Here is a 22,006-nt window from a genome sequence, read left to right on the forward strand (position 1 = left end):
GTAAGAATACGCCACGCGGAAGTAGGGGGGGGGCAGCGGGTCACAACTTGAGCGTGGTCTGCTTTGTTTTCCTTCCGAGAGGGTATTGTGTAGGCGCCCAGGGCGGAAGAGGGGGCCCCGAAACTAGGGTGTCTCGATGTGTGGGAGGGGAGAGCGGAGAGAAGCGCACGCACATCTAGGCGCCCTACGAGCACCTGTTTCTATTCACCCCAGCACTCGACTTGCACTTGCCGATCTGCGCCCTGCCTGTGGGATTAATGCATTTTCCTGGCGCATTTTCCCTGTTTACATGAGTGGGATGCACGAGAAAGTTGACATGATGCGCTGCTCTCGCGTTTATGTAAACGGAGCTTATCAGCCGTCCTAGTGTTATGCGCTTTTCTTACAGTTGCACTGTAAAAACTAGCCGTCACTTTGACGGTCACCCTTTGGTCAATTTCGACGGGTCCTCGGTGTATTCCGAAAAGACTGTTCCTTCGGCGTGAATCAGGGGGAGAGGGCAGTGCAACGAGGAGCACAAAAAAATAAACAAAATTTTCGGCCTTCTGATTAGCTCTTCTTCGTAAACGTCATACGACCGATGACCTATCGCGATGCGGTCGCGTTTGGCGCCGCACGGACTGCGCGTGCGATTTTCCAGTCTCCCCGGAGCCTTCGAACGGAGTGGACCTGCGTCGCTCGCTTCTCTGTTCCTTGCTGCCTCGTTTTCGCTGCCAGTCTCGCCCTAGCAGTCAACGCGGTCGGTCGCGCGCGGCGCTCGCTCCGTCGAGTTCGTGCGCGCCTCGAGGCCGCGGCGTGTGCCGCTGGCCCTTGCGGCCCTCCGCCATCCTGTGCCTACCGTGATCGTGTGTGCCCTGTGCGCTGGAGCCCTGTGTTTTGGATTACCGCTCCTAACCAAGTGTTCCTCGGCCCTTCCACCATACCAACTACCTGGTGTGGTTATCCTCGTGCCTGTTCAGGAGCCTGGACCGACGGCCGCAAAAGTAAGTTTGTGCCACTTTTCTTAGGCCTTTCGCCGCCCGCCCACGTGGTTCGCGTCTCCTGATTTCGCCTTTTTCCGATCTCACTCACTCACTTTAAATCTAGTCTTCCCTCACTATTTTCTCTTTTCCTTCCAAATCTTCCTACTCTTCGCGTGCTCACTGTGTTTTCTAGCGCTCGCATTTCTTCTCATCGTTCTTCTCTTTTCCACTATCCCTTTGTCCGACCAGTAGCCCTATTCCTTCCACCCTCGTGTCCTAAGCTTTTTTTTCCTTGCCGTTCCGCGTGGGACTCACCACGTCACTTAAATTTTCTTAAGTCATTTACTTCAACACCAGTCTTTTCTATTTATTTCCACTCTTCCTTCCAAGTCTTTCTACTCTTCTTCTCGTGTTCACTTGTTTTTTACTCGTGTTCCCTGACCACCTCCCTCGTGTCCTAAGCCTTTTCTCGCCCACCCAAGTGGGACTCACCTGTCCCTTGAGCTTTCCTAAGTCACTTATTTCAACACTAGTCCTTTTCTCCTTATTTTCTCTTTTCCTTCCAAATCTTTCTACTCTTTCTCGCGTATTTGGTCGTGTCTTTTACACCCGAGGGCAAACATTTCCTCGTTCTTCTGCCTATCCTTGACCATCACTTTGTCCCACCCCTAGCCCTATTTCTTCTACAAGCCTGATGCAATAAGGGAACAAGACAGTACACCTTTTGAACTAAAGTGTAAAATTTTTCCGCAAGGTGCGATATATCACAGCGGTGGACTGTCGTCGCAACTTGACAAAGCCCATGCCTTGCAAGCGACATTAAAGAGTTAGGTTAAAATTCATTGTTGTGCATGACAGTTGAAGCGCAACAGTTCATAAATGGAAGTTGGACAGATGCGTTATCTCCCTTTTATAGAAAAGAGAACTATGTTTTGATTTAATTTACAAGTATTTAATGATGGCAACAAATTCTAGCTTTAGTAAATAGTTTTTCATGTTCCCTTTATTCAACATGCTTTCACAGTTTTATTTTAATTGTTTGGAAAGCTTATTGGAGCTGAAAATGCCCTTCGAACCTGCGGTATGTAATAGAAGCTGCAGTCACTTGCCTTCTATTTATGGGCATCTATGATGCCACTTAGCAGGTGCAAGGTGGTCAATCGCAACGACAAGTCAGTGTCAATGGATTGAGGCCCCTCTAGTGATTCTTTACTTCATTGTTTAGTTGTGTCCACGTTTTGTATGTTGCCTTGATTATGAGGCACGTAATAATATATCTGTTTACTATATTTTTTACCTGATGTCCTTCCTGACTCAGGTGCTCAGCTACTGATTCCAAGTGAGGGATCAAACACCATCCATAGTAGCTGCATTGCTCTGGAGGCTAAATGCAAAGAAGCACGTGTGCTAAGCGATGTCGGTGCATCTTAAATTAAGAACTCTAGGTGGCCAAAATTAATCAGGAGCCCTTCAGTACAGCCTTTCTCATTGGCCATATCCTGGAATTTATTTTCTTACAATTTTCTAAAATGATGGCCATGATTTTTGTGTGCTTGGAAATAATGTCTATTTTCTTTGTTCACTTTTCCTGTGCAGATGCCATTTGCGACAAACTGCATTTGACGCATCAGAGGCACAAGGTTTTATTTGCAGCTGGCTGCCCGGTTCATGTGATGGAAGGAAGATACGCCTTGCCGAAGTCTTCTCCCCCCTCCAACCAAGCACGCCACCTGCGATTGCGGGGACAGCCCCCTGCACTGTGCTCGCATGTGTGCCTCCCAATCCCCTGGCCTCTTCCACTTCCTGAGGGCCCTCCCTCCCTACAGCCCCTGCCACCACCCATCCCACAGCCCCTGGCACCACCCTTCCCGGCCCCTAACGATTAATTCTATTTGGACTTTTTCATAAAATAAATGTTTTCATGAATACTTTGGTTGTCTCATTTTATGAATATTTGCATGGTTGCTTACGAGTGAACATTTGCATTAATGTTGGCCACTGAAGATAAAAATTAACATAGGCTTTACTGGCGAGTCATAAATCGAAAAGGGCAGTGGCATGCCAATCTTTAAGCCACTGATGTGACAGGTTGTATGCACTGTCATGAATGGAAAAGCCTGTCCTTAGTCTGCATTGACAGTGCCAAATGGCTGAACATAACAATCTTGGCATCAACAGTGGGTTATTTCAGTACATATTGGTAGGGCCAGAATGGCTATCCATGGGACTAATATTGGCATCAACAATGGGACATCGATGGAATAGCTGATGTTCAGTACATAGTGGTAGTACCAGCATGGTTGAACATTGGACTGATACTTGCAGGACCAATGAAGTTTGAGTGGAAAGGCCAGTGATATGCCCATGCTGGCAGTGCCACAATGGCTGAACAATGGGACAATCTTGGTATGAAATATGGGCCAAGGTTGGAAAATGTAGTAATGTGCTCCTATGCCAATGCCAGCCCAATATTGATGCCACTGTATTCCAACAATGAGCCATTGTTGGTACAATCTTGGCGTGCTGCCTGGGTCTTGTCTCCTTCTTGGTCTGTGTGTGTTTGCGCTGTTGAACCATCACTATGAATCTACACCAACTAGCCCAATCTGCAGTTCTTCTACAGTTGGTGCACCAGACAAAGAAGAAGCGCCGCAAGGTGAAACAGGACCCGGCTCGCATCAACCTGCATCGCCTCGTGCTGCTGAACACGATGCTCAATAGGATACGCGTCCTGAAGGCAAAAGCAAAGTCGCAAGAGCCAACGGTTCAAGGACCCGAAATCAACAAGGTCAGTCCTGAGAGGAAATCCTGATGAAGTACAGCTTGTCCCCGACGTCTTCACCCGACATTTAGCCCTCGGAACCATCAAACCAAGACAACGGCCCTTGTCAGGGCCACCTACCTGATGCATTGGCAGAGCTTCGCACGCCGCATCCATAGCCCCGTTTCCTCTCATTGATCGACTTGTGATTTTAGAAGATGATTGTTCATGAAATACGCCCGCAGTGCCTTTACAGTGGCTTTAAGCACTTCGGCAGTCGCTGTTTGTAAATGGCCTAGAAGCTTTCCAGTTGAAAGAATCGTTTTTTTTTCGCTGAACTGGGCAGCAGACCTAGCACAACAGGCAGCATGTATGTTTTAATTCTATTTGCGGTATTTTGCGCAACACTGAAGTTGCTTGCAGCAGCTCTCCCTGCGTAGTCTTTAAGTCCAAATTCTTAGCTCAGACTTTGTTCTCTCCAACTGCGCTTCCAGTATTTGAACTTCATAGACATAAGCGTAGGAATGTGATTCGCCCGTAGGATTCCTACGTATACTTCGAGTTTTTACGTTGCAGTCGCTGCCCTCCTTCTACCAAAGAACCAAACCTCTTTTTTGTTATGAAGAAATACAACAGAAGGCGCTGTCTATGGTTAGGAGTTGAATGCAAGGTTCCAAAAGTTTTTGAAAAGTAAGTTAGGTATCTCAGGGGCGTGGATTTAGGTACATTTATAAATGGCTACCCTATCAGTACACGGGAATAAACCCACCTCATACAAGGTGGGTGGCTAAATCACCGGAGTTTAAAGGGTTTACGTAAGGGATGTTGGTGGTATCCTTTTGAGAACATTATTTTTCAACTTTGAAAATGGGGACGTTCTATCCAAGGGAGGCTTTTTGCGGGACCGAGGACACACAACGAGTACCAGCTGGCCTGAATTGGTAAGGTTCCGTTCTATAACCTCGAGGAGCTTACTCTGGTCTAAAGCGAAGACTTGATAAGCCAGAAAAAAACAAGAAATAAAATACAAATGCGGCCATCATCAAATTATTTTTGCAACTGAAATGCTGGCGCCGACAGCAAGTCTAGGGCGCGAATCTAACAGGATAAGCAGAAATGACGCTGCGTGAAAAACGGTGTCAAGCCTTCCTTTTCGTCACGGACATGAAAAGTTCGAACCACTGGAGGTATAATTTTTTAGCCAATTTTACCGGCTGTACATGCATATTTTTTTTGGGCCGACAGACAATTAACAGCATAGGCAGAGAGTTCCACACAAAATATTTTAATACCGGAATGCACATTTCGTGTCATTTTTAGCTCTTTGTCTGCACATTTTTGTTCCTTTTCGGTACAAACTACGCCGAAAGGTATAGGTTTCCCTACGATTCATTTTCAAGCCTTTTAAACTTTGGCGGGCTGTAGGGACCGCCTGTAGAAATCCAGTACGGCGGCCCATGAGATCATTTGTCAGGCGCACCCGCCTTGTGTTGTGTTGGGCCGAGCTCCCTGAAACTGCGTTATAATTTTTCTGCCAATGCGCTCCGTTGGGCAAAGAAGACTCCGATGCAAGCCATGCTGTGAGGTCTGACGCGGAGATAAGCACAGCACTGTCCGCCAGCGTATACAACCGCTCTGTAGAGAGGCATCGCAAGTGCGATAGAAACCACACGACGCAAGCGGGGCTGGCCTTGGGCTGCTGACGGGGCGAAGCGTCAGGTGCTACACGCACTGAAGCAGTTCTGACCGCGCCGCAAAGGGCAGCAGGGAATGGCCCGAGAAGAATTTTCGGCTTCTGCCCAATTCACTCGTACTCGCGGACACTGGTATTTCAAGGTCTCGCAGTGTATACTCAGGCGCGCTTTGTCTGATATCACTCGAGAACGAAGCAGCAGGTGACCTTCGAGGGAGGCTTCCCAGCCAATGGCGTCGGCCGATTTCCATGACACCGTTGCTAATACGATTAAGCCCTAGGTATTCCCCATTTACATCATACCCATTGTAATTTCACGCTAGCAGGTCCAAAGGAATTGCTCGGAGGGAAAGAATTGGTCAAGGGAGATAATCCGTCGAGGGTATTGGCTTGAGGGGCATTTTGCGCTTCGTTCTCTCCTGCAATGCGGAGTATGACTGCGTAGTATCGAAGCAACAATAAATCAAAAATACAAAGTAGCAACCTTCAATTGTAGTCGCATTTAAGCCCTACTAAATACTTTAGGCGTGACTCCATTAGGCAATGGTTTTGACTGACGTAAATCGTGAACACGATTTGAAGGAAAAAATTTGTCGACAGCGATCCTTTAACAGCGAGGTGGCTCTTTCCGTACTTTAGTCATTAATCCCCTCGCGTGAGTATATGCCATGTTTACTGAGGTAAACAACGACTCTCACTGTACACAACTGAACCATGATTACTTCAGCCTGCACAGAGAAGGAAGTTGAAATAAACGTTTTTTAAGCGGCACTGCCCCGGTGCAGCGCCGCTTAGTATTTGCAGCAGTTTTCTTTCCGACATATTTTTCCCGCTGCTCTTTTTCCTGCTGTTCTGACACCTGCTGTTCTATAGAGTGCTGATAGTTCGCGTACGCTCCTGTCTGGCAGCCGGGAAACTGCGGCAAGCACAGTTGGCAAGCAGGTCCGGCTCCTCCTAATCCCACTAGCCACCCGTAACCTGCTGACGCAGAATCTTGGCCCCATCTGGTGGATTATCACGACTGGCTCTTCTATACTTTGTCCGCGTTTACACGAGTGTCACGCGCGAAAAATTTAATGGACTACTACTGCCGCATTATTGAAAACTCGCCTCCAGACAAAGCTTCTTTTTCCAGGAAGCTTCTCACACAAAGCAACACGAGAGATGGTTTGGCCCCAGATAAACCTGTTTCGAGATCGTCCTGGCACATCTTAAACAGCCCTACTCTCGTGCACGGAGGAACGAGTACCACTGTGCCGCGCTGGGATCTAAACTTCTGGTGTGGAACTTAATTTAGATCCTTCCCAGAAATGCTATCTCCTCTGAACACAAAAAGTTCATATTCGAGGTACTTCGCACTCAGTGCACTTCTGCAAGTTTGAGAACTCTGATATGTCCTGCGGAAGTCTACTTGAGCGTAAAGAGCCTAGTGAACCTAGCAGGAATGGACGTAGGAATATGGCTCTGAGCTTGTGCACAGATGTCTACAAGGTGTCCAGATAAGTTGCTTAATGAGAGCAAACACTTAATTTTAAATACCCTGTTTTTTTCGTCTCACCAGAAATCTTGCTGCCTAGGGTAACAGGTTCCGCAATGGTTTTGTCAGAAACCCTGTAGAAGACGGTTACCGAGAATTTTTTCATCAGCACATGCGATCGTTTTTATATATTCTGATTTTAGATACCGTCATGAGCAACACCGATAGTGATTGCACATCGCCAGATATTGATGTAGCAAAAACAAATGTACATTCCACCTGCCAGACATTAATAAACATTTTTGGATGGACCAGCGTCCAGTTTAGCTAGCCATGCAAAGCTTTACGGTACAATGATGTGGTCCTCGTCGACGAAAGTTTTAGTGGACAGTGGTTGCCGCTTTATCGTATAAGGATGGATGGATAGGAGCACCCCTTTGAAACGGGGTGGTGGCAATTACCACCATGCTCAGCTTTTCTTTCTTTATTTTTGTTAAAACTGTGTTGTCAATTCTCATTAAGATTCGCCATCATCTTTACCTACGGTTTCCTACACTTCTAACCTTATGCCACATCTCTGCTTTTCAGCCAGTAATCCTCCAATCGCTTTTTGCTAACTTCCACTGCAGATTTATTTACATGACAATTGTTATCTTAAAACTCTGGGGCCTCAGGAAGAGTGAATGTGCCTGCATCGACATCCGGATGGATACCATCACATTTGATTATGAGGTGTTCAATTGTTTCCACAGATCTACCACGCACTGCACATGTGTCATCATCTTCGTTAAATTTCTTTTTGTAGCGGCGCGTTCTAAGACACCCTGACCTAGCTTCAAAAAGTACGACACTGCCACTTAAGTTATCATGGAAAAATTCTTTCCTGATCTGCCTTTTCCAGTATCGATATAGTTCTACACTATGTTTCTTTTCCATTGAATTAATAAAATTTCTAACTTCCGCGTTTTTAACCTGTTGTTTAATGCTCTTTCTTTCTCCGCCCTCATAACCGGCGTCCTTACTGGTTAGTTTTCCTGTTCTTTTCCGCCAATGTGAGTCAACGCTCTTTCTGTATATGTATTTAAATACCTTAGCTGCCTTGCCTGGCATACCTTAGGTTAGAAATGAAAACACTGTGGCGCCATCTAGTCAGGGAAGCTAAAAGCACATCGTCGACGGTGTGAAACGAGTTTTGCTTCACATCAAAGGGCGCACTGGACACAGCGTTAATTACGATAAAACAAGACGAACCTCATAAACAAACAATAAAACCGTATGTACATGAAAAAAAATGCAGTAATTTACACAGATGTGGCCACGTGGTGGGACTCACTGCTATTGGTACGGTTTAACCAGAAGACGACACTTCAGTTGATTTTATGTGATTTTGAGGGCCAAACCAATATTTTACACACTTGTTTCTTAAACACTGCAGGGCTCAGTTCTTACAACTGAGGCACAAACTTTTAATTTCCGTCATAATACACATTTTGCACGGTCAGTGGCCAGTTCTTTTAAGAATATCCAGCAAGGCGCCCGCTATGGCTTGAAGTTGAGAGGTACCACCAGTCGGACACCTAGCAACGGGTTTAGAAAGAGGACCACCATCAAGAGGGATGACCACCCTTCTCGTGACCCCAATCTTTCTGAAAATAAAGTCGTCCTGTCGCTCTACATGAGTAAAAATTTTTGAGCCTTGCAGAAAACGCAGTTGCGAGAGGAATTCGCGCTCGTACTACCAGGGGACCTACACACTCGCAGTGCGGAACGAGTGCAGCCCGAAGAAGCAGTGCAAACTTTCCGCTGTACGGGGTCAGTGCAATCGTCATCGCTCCGTTGTTTTGGGGAACTACGCAAATGCAAATAGCTCGCTTTGTTCCGAATGCCTTTTATCATCGCAAGCACTAAAGTTGAACAAGGATTTTCAAATTTGGGGACCGTAAACACAAGCATATTAACCCTAGTCAACAAAGTCAACACCCCTACTTCAGCATCCAGTGGGCAAAGGGTGTGTACCGATAAGGTAGAAATGATTCCTGCATCTTTGCTAAGTTCGAAAACATATTCAGCAACAAACGCCGCGTGAACGTTTCCACGATACGATTAGCCGAGAAGCGCCGAATTATCCGAAGTGTAAACACAGAAAGTTCGCGGCCTAAGTACACGTTACAATAAAGTGACGACGTTTTACCTACGGTTACCCAGCTGGAAAGATTTACACAGCGCATCGCGTAGCTTACAAAGCCCACACTACTTGTTTGGACGCATCAGCCCATGCTGAAGTCTCAACCAACGCCAGCGGACGCGGTGACGGGTGTTGCGCTGACCCAACAACACAGCAATGCCATGGATGTGCCGTTATTGTTGCAAACCGCCTTCCACATGTCGCCGAGGGGACTATCCGCGTGGATTAGAACTCGACTGTATGGCGACCGCCCTATTTGTAAGCTCGGCATTTTTCAGTAGTCACCGAATATCACCCCGTTAACTTAGATAGATTATCTTTTTTTTTCAGACAACAAGGTCTCGGATACAAGGGCGAAATGCACATCTACTGTTCCTGACGGTGCCCATGCACCCGACGCAACGCAAGGTACAAGAAGCAAAAGGAGTAAGCACTTCATACGTTCTCATACCTTTGCAATGACTTAATTGGTTTGGTTTATGGGGTTTAACGTCCCAAAGCGGCTCAGGGTATGAGAGACGCCGTAGTGAAGGGCTCCGGAAATTTCGACCACCTGGGGTTCTTTAACGTGCAGTGACATCGCAGGAATGACTTAATTATACACTAGATATTTACACGGCATATGATAATGAGAAATACATAGATTTAACAGAACAACAGGAACATAAAGAATTTCACTGTGAACAACCTTTAATAATTCGAGTAAGAAAGAACGTAAGTAATGGCATTTCTTTTGAAGGAGTTATGGGTAACAGATTTCTGAATAATTTCCGTGGCCTTTGTGTGTTTATTTACAAGATTGGGAATTAGGTATGAGAGTGCTTTGCTTCCATGGTTATTCCTTACGAGTGCCACTCTGTGACTGACGTGCCTATTTATAAGTCGCGTCACTACTTGAGTGTAATTGAACATATCTAGTGGGATGAAGTTTTAAATCGTTAAAGACATATAAAAGCAGTTTCGACTAAAAAAATTCGCTCACTTTTAGGATGGGACGCTTTGAGAAGTACAAACCTGTATGATCATTGTATGCAAGGTTTTCAACATAACGTATTACTTTTTTCTCTAATGTTATCCACCTCGTGAGGTTAGTCTTCATTGTAGATCCCCAAACAAGTAAACAAGAATGAAGATGTGATTGAATTAGTGTATATTATAATTGTTACTTCAGCCATTTTTGGAACAAGGTCTTATTTTATAGAGTACTCAGAAGGACCTTGATATGCTGGCATGAACCTTGTCAATATGCAGGGTCCAACTCAAGTGTTCTTCAAGAACGATGCCTAAAAATTTGTAGAAAGAAACGCGCTAAATTACACTATTTCTGAGCCGCCGCGGTGGCTCAGTGGTGAAGGTGCTCGGCTGCTGACCCAAAAGACGCGGGTTCGATCCCAGCCGCGGCGGCTGGAATTTCTTTGAAGGAGAAATTCTAGAGGCCCGTGTACTGTGCGATATCAGTGCACGTTAAAGAACCCCAGGTGGTCGACATTTCTGGAGCCCTCCACTACGGCGTCTCTAATAGCCTTAGTTGCTTTGGGACGTTAAACCCCATAAACCAATCCATAAACTAACCAACACTATTTTTTAATTTAACCTTAATTTCAGTCATCAGGCTTGTTTCGTGCGTTGAATACAACGACTTTTGTTTTATTAACATTCAATTCTAGCTGATTTATTTTCAACCATAAAGACAATTCTCGTAACCATGACTTCGCATCAGCCTGAATATTACTTAGATGCATGCCAGACAGAAATACTCTGGTATCATTAGTATACAAAATTACGGTGGGAGTACTTGTGATGCCTATTGTATCATTGATCACTGACATAAATCTTTCATAAAAAAAATGCGAGCAGACAAGGTGGTTTTCAAGCCCGCAGCAATATTTCCTCTGTGCCACGTGCACTGACATATACAAAGTGAAGAAGGGGAGAATGCTTCGTATCGCGCCGACGTTTCGACAAGACGACATGTCATCGTCTGGACAAAGCGTCCATTACTGACGGGGTTTAAATACGGCCTTCACACCGAGGAGGAATGCCCTCTGCGAGGGAGGAGGACGGGAAGTGGAAAGGGTGTTAGTGGCCCCCTGCACTTGTCGAGAAATACTCGAACGCACTTCGAGACGTAAGCGATATTTGGCGAAAGCCTGTCCAACACTCCCGAACAAAAATTTTCAATATTGAAAAATTGTGAGATACTGGTATGGAAATATTGAAGGCAGTGATCCATTCTTCTGAAATGAAGCAAAATATTCAATTTAACGTGTTTGCTTTGATCGCTGAGGCAGTCAAGACTGGCACTGAAAAAAAAGGGGGAATGCTTTTGACGTTAGCAAAAACGTTAAAAGCAACAAAAAAATTCAAGACTGCCGTCGGATGTTCAGCCAATATATTAATTGTTGTCCCGAATTCCCAAGATATATCGAAACATTTCATTCATACACTGTTTACTGCTTAAAAACGCTTTTGTCCGAAATTGTTGGGTTCGTGCCATATTATTTTAAATATATAGCAATGACCGTCTCCAGAACTCAGGAACACTTCGATTTCGCCCTTCCTCTTCTCTCCTTTCCCTCTTCCTGTGGACCTGTAAAGTTTCTCTCTCTTTTTTTCTCTTTTCTTCGTGGTATTTCGTTCCGCCTTTGTGCTAAAATGTGCTCCACTCTATCCACTCATACCGTGCCACCTGTCGCATCTCCCCCATGTGTGGACGCACAGCCTTCAAGCCCATGTTCGCATCCCCCCCCCCCCCCCACTCCGGATTCCTTTCTACTGAGCTGGCATATCTTTTCCCAGTTTTCCGGGTCTATCTTCTTTCATCATCAGCCTTACTACACCCACTGCAGGGCAAAGGCCTCTGCCATGTCTCTCCAATTAATGTCTTTTGCTAGTTGCCGCCACTGTATCCCCGCAAACTTCTTAATCTCATCCGCCCACCTAACTTTCTGCCGTCCCCTGCTACGTTTGCTTTCTCTTGGAATCCACTCCGTTACCCTTAAGGACCAGCGGTTATCTTGCCTTCTTTAGCTACCATCATTCCTGGACAAGGTTCTCTCGCAACCGTGTTTATTCCAAACCTCTATCCCATTGACCAGCGGTTGTCTTGTCCACTTCTCTTGTCTTTCCGAAGGCTTCCAGAAGAGATTAAAAGAACGCCTTGCTGGGCAAGTTGGTAACTGTTCATCTTTGGTTACAGGCGCGAAAAAAGGCAGAACACAAGACAGAAAGACGGGATCCCGTCTTTCTGTCTTGTGTCTCTTTTCGCGGCTAGCCAAAGATGTTCCACAAGAGAGCATGCTCTGCATTTCCGAGGATTTTTGTCTGCTGAGCTGAACTTGCCCTTTATCGCATTCCATCAAGTACTAGGCTAATCTTATCTCGGGTGAAGCTGTTTCAGTCAGAAGGCGGAAGGGGAAAGAGTGGTGTGCCTGTTGTCTGGCTCCTGGAAAAGAAATAGACCTCTCCCGGCCTACGTCACCAGCGCACCTGTTTATGGTCCGATGGCTAAAACATGCGCTGTAACGACAAGGCTCACACAGGGAGAAGAAAGGATGCGAGGCGTTTCGAATCAGGGAACAAAGGCGGTGGGGAACGCACGGCACCAGAAAAACCTGTTCATAACCGAAGTCGACGATATTGCCTATCGGGTCATACCTTTTTGAGATCACACTGTTTATACCAGGAAGAGGTCTATTGATGGCAGGGAAAACTGCACTGAGAGAACTACCGGGAAGTCACGGGTGCACTGCTTTTAGCCCATGGGTTTCTTAAGAACGAAGCGGCTTTTTCCTGTCAAAAGACCTCCCTCCTAGCCGATGGCATGGGCCAATTTTCATGACCCTGCTAGGGTGACAATGCAGGGAGCGGTGCCACAATGGAGATAGGGGTCTATCCCCGACTATGGAGGGAGGGGACTACCTCCTTTCATCTACCACTCCCTGCATTGTCACACTAGCAGGGTCACGAGAATCGGCTGACGCCATTGGCTGGAGCGGGGTCCTTTGACGGGGAGAAGCCGCTTCGTTCTTAAGTTGTATCCGACTATAGTCGCCGAGCCATTTCGCGGAGCCGAGCAAAGGCCATACTGCGCATGCCCGAAGAGCAGTGACGTCAAACGGCGTGCACCTGGCGCGCCGCCACCGTCGCTCCGCGGGTGAATCAGGTGCCGCCGCCCCTGCCGCGCGCTCTTCATCGCCTCTCTCTCTCACCTCGTTGCTTTCGCAATTCTCCAGGTTTATAGAGTTAAACCACTGCCAATTTTTTCTCTCTCGTCTCGCTCTTACCCCCCTTTGAATCGGCCTTCACAGCAAATGCGCAGTGTTCCCCTAGGCTTATGTTTTGGGGAAGGCTCTGCTATAGACCAGAATCACGGCCGCTTGATGCAAAGCGCAAAGCGAGGTCGCTTTGCGCTTTGTATCTAGCGGCCGTGCCAGAATCCAAAGCCGTTCTCCGGCGCAGCCATTTTTCACCGACTGGTGCGCCGCGGTGCGGTCGTTTCTTTGGGGGCTGCCGCAGCTGCGCGGTCGCACCTGCACGTTGTCCAGCATACTTCCGCAGCACGCTTTTGTTGCATGAAGCATTTCCATTATCAAGGGAACAAAATTGCTTTAACTTGGTAGATTGATGAGATAAAAATGACATTTCGTTTGACATTCACCCTAACTCTGCCCGCGCTTAGCATGCGCTTGTGCTTATATGGCTACCGTCATCGTGTTTCATGGCAGAGAAAACTTATTGGTCAATATCAAGCTTTAGGTGCAGAGCTAGCATGCAGTCCCAATTCCAATGCGCTCTTAATCCTTCCTGCCGGCCATTAAGCACCAACCGCACATACGGCTTTATTGTCGCCTGCGTGAAGCTGTCACAGTTCTATCAACAAATTATTGTTGTAAGCTCCACTGAGTGGGAGCGCTAATAGAAAACTCATTTTCCCATGATTTATATTTTCTGGCACATAAAAACGTATTTTCGCTTAATTTATCAAAGCCTCAATATATTTTACAGAGAAGCTCTGCTTTCACGAATTTCGGGGCCGAGGTCGCGTTTATTTTTTTCGGAAGCTGTCGCCGCGTGTGTCAGCATTACGTAGCCTTTTGAGTGAGATTCATAAAATGTAATAAAATAGTTTATATTTTCCTATGCTTAAGGTAGATACCAAAGTAGAAAGATACTGCCGGCAACCCTTTACCCCGACCATCCCTCTGACATACGTGTAGAAAGAGCAACTGAAATTGGCAGCGGTCATGTTTACATTCCCCTACATGAAATGTCATTTAATAGCAACAATAGCAATCTCAGCTCAATGACGCCCAAAACATACTGGTAATCGAAACACGCGCTTATGCCGGGACAACATTCAGTCTGCAGCAGGCCTACCCGGTTACTACACCATCGAGTTAAATCAGTCAATACACATTCTGATGCATGAAATTATCACAGATGGTAGCGCACATCAAATACGGCAATAAACGACAAGCCAGCGCAGAAATCTCCTCTAAGTACCGGTTTCCAGTCCCTATCCTACCTGGTCGTGTACCCTCGGATGACACGCTAACGAGCAACTGTGCGTCAGATAACCGCACTACTGTCTGGTAGAGAGAAAATGATCACCATGGGGCGCCACAACTGACTTATAGCATACTGTTACCGTGTTTACGTTACCATTTACAGTACTAGAGACTTATAGCATATCGTTAGCGTGTTCACGTTAACGTCTACCGTGTTACTGGACGCCGGACTTTCCGGTTAGCCCTGCGCACGCTAGAAGACGTTTTAGCATACCGTCTCTCCTGTAACAAGTAACCGTAAGGCGAAAACAAATGATGACGATGGCAGGTGCCCCAGCATTAATTAGAAACAAAAATACGCATTCATTGCAAGGATTTCTTTGCACTGAGATGCTACATGCTCTTTAATCATCTTTTTCTCTTCGCACAAAGACGTGCACACTACCTTTGTGCCACCGGCCGGCAAGCGGCTTTAAAAATACCCGCACCGCAAGACAAGTCTACTACACAGAACGCACTATGCTTGCGTACGCTGCGCTTACTGTTTTGTGAACGCTTTAATGTGCGCAGCTACATCTTCTGTTCACCGCGCGAAGCGTCGCTTCTTTGGATGTTTGGATGCATGATTTGGATGTAAATATAGTGGCGCCATCTGGTGACAGTAAGTCAAAGCGCTCGAACTCTGCACTGGAGAAACTTTCTATTTCTGAATTTAGTGGTGAATATAACAAGCATTACAGGAATTTTTTTTTTGAACGGAGGAAACTATGAAAAAAGAGGAAAATGTTCAAGCTGGTACAAAAACTAGTGTTGTTGTTGCTACTTTGGTTACGTACGCGGATAGTTGGGCTTGACTGGTCGAAAATCGCTGAATTATTTTAACAACACGGGATAGTTGTCACTTAAACCTCGACGTATGAGTGAGAGTACGCGTAATAAGAGCGAATGCTTTCATTTAGAGCGGAAAATGGCGCCGTGGCGCCGTAGAAACGGGCGGCGATGCTGTATTTAGCCCGAAGCGGCCGTGCATGGCGCCGCCATGTTTGTTTACGAGCGAACGCCAACTCTCTCCGCAACGCTAAAAGGGATTCCGCAAAGTGCTAGCGGCCCGGCAATGGGCGCGTATGCGCAGATGTCGCTAGCCGAGCTCGGTAAACGGTAACGTAAACACGGTAACAGTATGCTATAGCTCTCTATTACAGGACGGCTCACTTCCGGTTAGCGCTGCGCATCCCAGAAGACGTGTTAACATACCGTCTCTCCATTAATAAATTACCGTAGGGCGAAATGATGTCGTGAGGACGGCAGATGCCCCGCATTTATTAGAAAGAAAAATACGCATGCATTGCAAGCATTTGCTTCCAGTGAGATGGTACATGCACTTTAATCACCTTCACTTTTTGCAAATGGCCTGCTCAGCGTTCTTTTAAATACCCTGGCCTGTAGGCAATTTTAATACACAAAACACAAGAAGCTTGGACGGCTTGGGAACGTGCTTACTGCGTTGGAAATCATGTAAGAAACCCAGCTACGACACCACTTAGCCATGTGCCGCGCCGCTTGTTTGGATGTTTGATTCCATGGTATAGATGTGAGCGCAGTGGTGCCATCTAGTGACAGTAAGTCGAAGCGCATACCCTGCGGTGGAGAATCTTTTTTCTGCATTTAGTAATAAATATGAGAAAAATTACCAAAATATTGTCGTTTTTCAAGGACGAAAAATATGAAAATAGACGAAAAAGTTGAAGCTAGCGCAAACATTATAGTGTTGTCGTTGCTATTTCCGCAAACTACAAGGGTATACACATAGGCCTAACTGCTCAAAAATTGCTCAGTTATCTAAAAAGACATCGGCTAGTCACTTAAACCCCTTTGTATGAGGGAGAGTATGCGAATTAAGAGCGAATGCCTCCATTTCAAGCTGGAAGTGGCGCCGTAGAATGCGGCGGCGATGCTGCGTTTGGCCCGAAGCGGCCGTGCAGGGCGCCGCCATGTTTGTTTACAAGCGAACGCAAACTCTCCGCACAACGCTCGAAGAGATTCCGCAAAGTTCTAGCGCCCCGGTAATGGGCGCGCATGGAAAGCAGTTGCGAGCAGAGCCCCGTAAATGGTAACATAAACACGGTAACGATATGCTGCCCTCTAAGACAGATGCGAGCAGCTAAAGACGCTTTCTACGCGCGGCGCCGGTGCGACTCGCAGTCCGTCTGCCCGCAGCACCGACAGAGGAAGACTGGTGTCGAGAGTAGGGGCGCGACAGCCGCCTGCGTGCGAGGGTACGGGATTACGCCTATAAAAGGGGTCGGAGTCACAGAGCTTTACTCCAGTGCTTTCTGGTGACTGCGGCGGCAAGTGAAGAATGACTCCCCCTCTTTCGAAGCTGTTGCACCAGACAAAAAAGAAGCTCCGCAAGGTGAAGAAGGACCCGGCCCGCATCGACCTGCATCGCCTCGTGCTGCTCAGCACGACGCTCAAGAGGATACGCGTCCTGAAGGCAGCATTGAATTTGCAACAGGCTGCGGCTCAAAGGCTCGAAGCCCACAGGTTCGGTCCTGGGGGGACAGCTTGATGATCTTCCACTTGGCCCCGACTTCTTCGCCTGATATTTAGCCCTCGGAACCTTCGAAGCAAGACAACGGCCCTTGTCAGGGCCACCTACGTGATGCATTGCCAGAGCTTCGCATGCCCCATCCATAGCCCCGTTTCCTCTCACTCGACGACTTGTGGTCTTCGTAGATGTCTTTACAGTAGTGGCTGTAAGCACTTCGGCAGTCGTTCTTTGTAAGTGACCTAGAAGGGTTGGATTTGACAGAATTGTTTTGATTATTTCGCTGAACTGGACAGCGGAACTAGCGCAAGAGGCAGCGTGTATATTTTAATTTATCTGCGGTATTTTTCGCTACACTGAATTTGCTTGCAGGGGCTCCCCCTGCGTTGTCTGTAAGGCCTAATTCTCAGCTCAGACTTTATTCCCTTCAACGGCACTTCCAGTAATTGAACTTCACAGACGTAAGGATAGTAATGCGATTCGCCTGTATACCATTGTTCCATATGCTTTGAGTTTTTACGTTGCAGTCGTTGCCTTGCTTCTACCAAACACCGAAGCCTATTTTTTTCTCATTAAGAAATAGAACAGAAAGCGTTGTCAATGTTTTGGAGTGGAGTGCAAGGTTCCAATAGTTTTTTCAAAAATAAGGTAGGTATGCCGGCGGCGTCGATTTAGGTACTTTGAGAATGGGTGACTCCATCAGCTAGCGGGACTGAACCCCCTCATGCGAGGGGGGTGGTCAAATCACCGGCGTTTAAAGGGTTTCCGTACGGAACGTTTGGTTGCATCCGTTTGAGAACATTATTTTTATACTTTGAAAATGGGGACGTTCTATCCAGGGGAGACTTTTTCCGGGACCGAGGACACACAACGAGTAATCGCAGGTCTCAGTTGGTAGGGTGCCGTGCTATAATCTCGAAGAGCTTACTCTAATCTAAAACGGAGAGATTATAAGCCAGAAAAAAGAAACAAGAAATAAAATACAGGTGTCGCCTTTATCGACTTATTTCGCTAGTAAAACGCGGGCGCCGACACCAAGTTCCATGGGGATAAGCTACTAATGACGTCGCCTGAAAAAGGTGTCAAGCCTTCCTTTTCGGCACGGACGTCAAAAGTTCGAACCATCTGGCAGAAGGACTTTTTTGAACCAATTTTCTTGGCTATACATGCGCCTTTTTTTTTCTGGCGGACAGATCATCAACATAGCCAGCGTGAGCCAGACAAAATATTTCAGTGCAGGAATGCCTTTTTTAAAGTGATTTTTAGCTCTTTGTCTGCACTTTTTTGTAACTTCGTCGGTGCAAACCACATCGAAAGATATATAGTAGAAAGAGGGTATGGTAGATGGCCCTTGGCGATCACAAAATGAACAAGGGAGGGGAAAACCTCAGGTTGGTTGAGCCAACGTTTCGACAAGGGGACTTGTCTTCGTCTGGGCGAAGCGTTCATCATTGGCAGGGATTAAATAGGGCCTTCGCTCCGAGGAGGAAGGCCCCGGGGGTGAGGAAGGAAAGAGGTGTGAGAGGGGATGCGTATCAGGAAGGGGAGGGAGGTGAATCTTGATTCGTTAAGCTGCAATAACGGAAAAACTTATATCCAGGGTTTGTGTACTGAACAAAGGCTTTGAAGGGGCTGCAGCAGTGGGGAAGGCGCTGGGTGGACCTGTAAGACTCAGATAAGAGGATTAGTCAGTGTGGTACAGGGAAATGAGAAAAAGGCAAAAAAATAGGCTGACACTGGAAGGAGAGAGAAAGGGGGGGGGGGCATTCCCAAGGAAGGACAAGGCAGGGGGGGGGGGGGAATGGCTTGAGTTCAGAAAAAGCCAAGAGGTGGGAGTTGAGGTGGTAACAGGAAAGTCATGGTTTCCGGGAACTGATAGTAGGGGATTAGGAGAAAAATAGAGCAAAAAAAAAGGTGAACAAAGGGAGAGGGTCAGAAGGCCGGAAATGTGGTGGAAGATATGACGTGGGAAGGGTGCAAAGAGCGATAATATACTTATGCGAGGTTCTAGGAAATGGTCTGACCACGTGCAAGACATTTGTTAGTTTAAAATTATGCTAACCCTAGAATGTACCTGAGAGATTCCAGGTTTCCTCTGGACATGTTAATCCCTGTTGGTTGCAGTGTTTTAAATTTGTGGATTAGGAATGCTTCTCTGTATTTTCTGTCCCTAGTAGATTTGAAGCCTGACTGATGAATGAACAATTTGAGTTCGTCGAATTTGTGATGGCGTTGATTAAAATGGGTCGACACTGCCTTCTGTGCCTTCCGTGTTGTGTCAGCCCGGTGCCCGTTTAATCTGGCACTCATTGTTTGCTCGATTTCTCCGATATATTGTTTCTGGCAGAAGGAGCACTGGAGCATGTAGATAATATTGGACGATGTGCAGTCAAAACTGGTCTTTATATCGAAACTGAAATCGCTTGCCGTACTTTAATGCCAGTTAAGATAACTTAAGATAATGCCAGTTGTGTACACATTGATTAAAACGGCTGGACACTGCCTTTTGGGCGCCCTTTCAAGCTGTGCCTGCACGGAGACCATTTAGTGTAGTTCTCATTGATTGTGCAGTTTCTCCAATATATCGTTTTTGACAGTAAGGGCAATTAAGCATCTGGGTAACAGTACACGCTGTGCAGTTAAAGGTAGTCTTCTTATCAAAGGGAAAGTCTCTTGCCGTGCTTCTAACAGTAGTGTCGGTTTGCAAATGCTAGCACGTCTTGCTTCTAGGCCTAGAACATAAGGTAATTATGGGCCGGGTTTCTTACCGAGTCTAACGTGTACTAGGATATCTCTCAGGTTTGGGCGGTCTCTGTATGCAACCATTAGTGCATCGGCCAATGTTTTCTTGGGACGATTGTTGCGATTTAAAATACTGCAGAACAAACCCAAGGATTTCGGCACAAAGTGTCTTTGAACGGAAAAGAGCTTATAAACGCAATTTTTTTATATAGTATAAGACTTCAGTATAACAATCATTATGTACGCCGACGGCAGTGTTGATGTTTTTTTTTTGCTATTAGCGTTTTCGCTAACGCCCAAATAATTCCCCATTGATTTTCTACGGCAGTCTATACAGCTCGACACAATCGAAAAAGACACGTTAACTGAAATATTTTGTTACACTTCAGATGAATGGATCACTGCCCTTCAATATTTCCGCAACAGTATCTCACAATTGTGCAATATTCAAAAATTGTGTACTGGTATATTGGAGAAGTTTCCGCAGAATATTGCTTACGTCTCGAAGTGCGTTCGAGTATTTCGCCATAAGCGCAGGGAGCCGCCACACCCTTCCTACTTCTCGCCCTCCTCCCCCCGCACCAGGCTTTCCTCCTCGGAGTGAAGGACGTATTAAGGAGAAAGCCTTTAATGCCTCACACTGTCGTTAGCAGACGCGTCGGCAGGAGTGTCGACAGACGCGTCGGCAGAAGTGTCGACAGAAGTGTCGACAGACGCGTCGGCAGGAGTGTCAACAGACGCGTCGGCAGCCGTGTCGACAGACGCGTCGGCAGGAGTGTCGACAGACGCGTCGGCAGCCGTGTCCACAGACGCGTCGGCAGATTCGTCCGCCTTTCGGCGTCACTGCTTAAAAGGCTCAAGGTTCCAGCATGAATAAAGGCGCATCTACTGAATGCATGGGCTTCAAAATAAAATAAAAGGAGTAAAGTCAAGAAAAGGAAAATAAAAGATGAAAATAAGAAAATAAACAAAAATATAAACAAAATAAAAATAAGATGTGGAAATAAAAATAAAAACAATAAAGTTAAGTAAAGCAGCCAAAACTAAATAAAAAACAAAGTATGAAACATAAAAAGTAAATAAAAACAAACAGTGGCCAGGAAACGCTTTCGCCTTGCAGCACTTTATAGATGCAAAGTGCCCCCTGAATTTTTTAAACCCCGCTAGTGACGAACGCTTTGCCGTCTTGTTGAAAGGTTCTAAGCACTCTAGGAATGCTCTCTTCTTCACATTGTATATTCAGTGTGCCTGACATAAATAACATACTGTTGCCAGCGTGAAGCCAACCTAGTCTGTTGGCATGTCTTTTTTTATGAAATAAATATAGGTCATTTAAGAGGATGATAGGCGATGACTACTGTAAAATGCTGACCGTACAAAAAGAGCGGGTTTCGGCTAGAGGACCCTCGATTGCCATACAGTCACGCTCAATGACTTAGCTATTCGAAATGGCGACAGGTGGAAGGCGGCATTCAACAGTAATGACACATTTATCCCCTTGCTGTGCTATTCGTGGGCTGACGCAACACCGGTCACCGTGTCAGCTGGCATTGGTGCAAACGTCAACATGGGTTGATGTGTCGAAATGTAACAATACAAGTTGTTTGCGGCATTGTTAGCTATGCGATGAGCGATGTAAATCTTTCCAGCTGGGTAACCCTAGGTAAAAACATCGTTACTTTATTGTAACGTGTGCTTAGGCCGTGGAATTTCGGGTGTTTGCATTTTTGATAATTCGGCGTCTTTCGGCTCGTAGTACGGGAGACAGCGCCGAACAATGCAACTTTGATACTGAAAAAAATGGAAATTTTCCCCCAAGGTTTGTGTACTTTGAGTTTATTGGAGGAAGCTGTATTCGAACGCTGATATTCATGAAAATATATCTGGTGAATATGTCTCAGTCCGTCAGATGCAGAAATATATGAAAAAAAAATGTCATAGTAGCACCTGAGAACCTGGCCGAGCTCTCTCTAGGCATGCCCAGAAGAAATATGTTCACTGGAAACAACAAAGGATTCCGCGCAGAACTGTAACTCAGGTAGGCAGTCTTAAATGTAAGATATTACTGTGGTACGACGTGACATAATGGCCAGTACTATGTCACGGGACAACTAAAAATCTTGCACCC

At 46.3% G+C, this 22,006-nt stretch overlaps 1 long non-coding RNA gene across 1 annotated transcript; it reads left to right on the forward strand.

Moving 5' to 3' along the window:
* Positions 1 to 226: 226 nt before the first annotated feature.
* Positions 227 to 2,890, forward strand: LOC149337352 (uncharacterized). The gene is made up of 2 exons (XR_016284621.1): positions 227 to 983; positions 2,559 to 2,890. It is a non-coding gene; the product is annotated as an uncharacterized LOC149337352 (long non-coding RNA).
* The last annotated feature ends 19,116 nt before the right edge of the window (positions 2,891 to 22,006 follow it).

This window comes from Amblyomma mixtum, chromosome 7, assembly GCF_055824585.1.
Source record: "Amblyomma mixtum isolate Tamu chromosome 7, ASM5582458v1, whole genome shotgun sequence".
Taxonomy (NCBI): Eukaryota; Metazoa; Arthropoda; class Arachnida; order Ixodida; family Ixodidae; genus Amblyomma; species Amblyomma mixtum.